We start from the raw sequence: 3366 nt of genomic DNA on the forward strand, positions 1-3366 counted from the left end.
TGCACACGACCGAGACGACCGCAACGCCGACGACGACCGCAACGCACGAGTGGCGCTTAGAACGCGCACGTCACACAGGAGCTGCCCTCTCTAGAGGCGGGAGCGCATCGCTCGTTTAAAGCCCGGCTCTCAATACTAAACATACCCATGAACGAGTTTGTTCTCTCGAATGCATCCTTAATTTTTGTATGCTTTGTCTGTAAAACATTTTAGTTACTTATACTCAAATTCTCGTTTATTTCTTTTTTACTTTATTATTTTATGGATAAATTAGATTTACCTTATCGCAAAGTTTTATTTTTTTAGGTTTATCAACTGTATCAGATGTACTTGGTACAGAATCATCACTAGCATCACTAGAATTACGTTTTCCGTGAGTTGCTTTTGCAAGCCATAATACTGAATGTTTTTGTTCCAAGTGTTGTATCATATTTGTTGTATTTCCATGATGACTACGGACTTTATCACATATAGTACAACGAGCTGTTAAATCATTTACTCTTTCAAAAAAATTCCAAACACGACTCGCTTGTTTATACCTGCAAATTATTGAAAAAAGATAAGACAATTTTCACAGAAAAAGAAAAGAATAAAAACATACCGTTTCGTCACATTTTTCAGATTTTTCAGACAATCAGATTTTTCTTGACAATCCGCTATAGGTTGTCCGACAATCAACCTAGGTTGATGTTTGGTTTTCTCTATATTCTTCGAATCATCCGACATCACAGACTCTTTATTTTTTGATTGTGGTTAACATTGAAACCCAAACCAAACCACGATTGTGGTTTGGTTTGGGTTTCAATGTTAACAGGATTACTTGAAAAGACAACATTAATTTTCTTTTCAAAATGTTTTTATAAACAACTGATTATGACTGATATAGTTATAAAGATTTGATACATACTAATCGACATCATCTATTGATCTATATAGTACCTCTATTTTTTCATCTTTGATTGTTCCGGATTTAATCAGATTTTGAACATATACGTACGCCTTCTCATCATTATCTGGAATAATAAATAAATATAATATTTCTGCAATTAAAAATAATTATGCATGTGTGTAATTTTATTTACATACGTTTTAAAGATACGTACTCAGATGTAGTCAGTCTTCCCACTGGAAATGGCAGGCTTTCATTATTTATTCTAAAATATATCGTGTGCTTTCTAGGATCAGTAGGATCTATAAAATATAAGGATCTATAAATATAATTTTTCAATAAATGTCGAAATATTATTATCAATTAAACATTATGATTAAATTAAAATTTTACGTAGATTAGGTTTCTTTTGTTATTACGATATATGCACGCAATCAAAATATAAATTGCAGTTATATTTACTATAATACCTTTTTGTAAATTATCCATTTCATATCCTTGTTGCATCTATATATCCTTTTGTGCTTATTTCTTGTAACAAAATAGCCTGAGATATAGCTTTTACACAGTACACACAGGATCCAGAACGATACCAAAAAAATAGCCTGAGATATAGCTTTTACACAGTACACACAGAATCCAGAACGATGCCAAAAACAAGCCGTGGTTCACCCGTAAAACTTCTTATCTTATTCTTGCTTCTTCTTCTTCTTCAACTTCAATAATGGCAAAGTGCGAACCGGGCGAACGTTTCAACACTTTCAACTACTTTCAACCGTCGACGTTTGAACGTTCCCCTTCGCGGGATCGACTCGGTCACGAACAACCCGTATACAGGACGCAGAAACGCACGCCGCGCTGCAGAAAGCAATGCAGTAGCCAATCAATTTATCGCTTTTCTGTAAGAACGAAAGAGTGATTGGTTAGTTTCTTACCACGCGGTAAGCGTTTCCGCACTTTCTGCACTTTCTGCGTCCTGTATGTACACCCACGTGACTCACGTCGCCAAATGGCCAACTCAGGTTAGTCTTTAGTTTAGTGGAAAACTCCATCCGGTCTATGTCTATGAGTGAAGTTAGTGAAGTCAGTTAATCGATGTTGAGGAAAAAATATCGGACATCGATTAATCGGAAAAAAAATTAATCGGACGAAACTATCGATTAAAAATCGATTAAATATCGGCTTTTTCGATTAATCGAGAAACATCGCCCATCCCTACTACCGTCTCGTTCCGCTAGCCAGTGCGGCACATTAAGCCTGCTTTATTCTTTCCAGTTGCTTACGCCTCCACCTCGGTTCGTCAGGATAGTCCTTCCTTCCTCTCCTTTTTTCTCTCTTCTTCTCTACCTTCTCTCACTCTCCGCCCCCTCTTCCTCACTCTCAACCTCGCCATGTTTCCTAACCTTTTTTTGCTTTGTTTTCTTCACTTGCCAATATCTGTACTATCTTTCCTTCCTCGGCCTCTCCTCCACTTCCTCACACTCCTCTTACACTCCTCTACACGTATCTTTCTCTTTATGCCTCTACCTTTTCTCACACTCTTTTCTTTCCACCCTCTCTCATCCTTTTCCTGTACCGACCTGCTCCCCCGCCGAGGCCTCCGGGGGAACTCCTCTTCTTGTAGTTATGTTTTCGGCTAGACGAAAAGATGTCTAAAAGACGTCTTTCCAACTACACGAAAAGTCGTCTAAAAGATGTCTTACGTGACCCTTTTTCTAATGCGCATGTACAAGTTATGTATGGGACAGCCACCTAACCTAAAAGTAGGATCGACTTAGGCTTTGGAGCGTTGAAAAATTATGGTAGTGTTCAGCAGAGAAAGCAACTCAGTGAGCGTTTATTGATTATTGTTCCTGATTAGTATATATTATACGTTCTTAATTCCAAAAGTTGTTAATGAAAAAATACTTTATTATAGTGTTTTAAAAAGCTCTCGAGATTAGCTACAAAAATATGCATTGAAAAATAGGGGTTTCCATTTAAGAAATTGAAGGTGACCTTCACGTAATCTTCAAACGCCTATCCAAGGTAAAACTAATGACACCATCTTATGTGCCACTCGAAACCGTACAACTTTTGTCTGAAACATTTTTGCTGAAAATGTTTTGTTGAAGAATTATTGAGGTGCGTTTTTTAAAATGGGACACCCTGTATAATGGCAATGTTATTATATTTGATAGGCAAATCAAAATAGCTTTGAATCGATATCGAAATGATGATATATTGATGTCTTAACAGAAAATACATAATTTGCCTGTTTAGAGTCTGGCGCGATGAATGTGTGTCACAAATAATCTCTTCTTTTAGAAAATGTCATAAAGCACAAACATCGAAATAAGCTTCAAATTTCGAGCATTATTTTGATATGATGTAATATCGATGATTTCGACGTCAATTGGACGTCGATTCGATAGGTCATTTCTTGCTGGGTTTGCGATCTCGCTTTTAATCATGACGCTGTATCATGTGGAGGTGTT

At 36.8% G+C, this 3366-nt stretch overlaps 1 long non-coding RNA gene across 2 annotated transcripts; it reads right to left on the bottom strand.

The window, feature by feature from the left end:
- Positions 1 to 6: 6 nt before the first annotated feature.
- LOC139824891 (uncharacterized) lies at positions 7 to 2686 on the bottom strand. Of its 2 annotated transcripts, XR_011735335.1 has the most exons (5): positions 1360 to 2686; positions 1087 to 1191; positions 602 to 1013; positions 281 to 539; positions 7 to 197 (listed from the first exon to the last, which is right to left on the bottom strand). It is a non-coding gene; the product is annotated as an uncharacterized lncRNA (long non-coding RNA). The 2 variants fall into 2 exon arrangements; XR_011735334.1 differs by having other exon boundaries at positions 281 to 1013.
- Positions 2687 to 3366: the final 680 nt, after the last annotated feature.

This window comes from Temnothorax longispinosus, unplaced genomic scaffold (genome assembly GCF_030848805.1).
Source record: "Temnothorax longispinosus isolate EJ_2023e unplaced genomic scaffold, Tlon_JGU_v1 HiC_scaffold_643, whole genome shotgun sequence".
Lineage (NCBI taxonomy): Eukaryota > Metazoa > Arthropoda > Insecta > Hymenoptera > Formicidae > Temnothorax > Temnothorax longispinosus.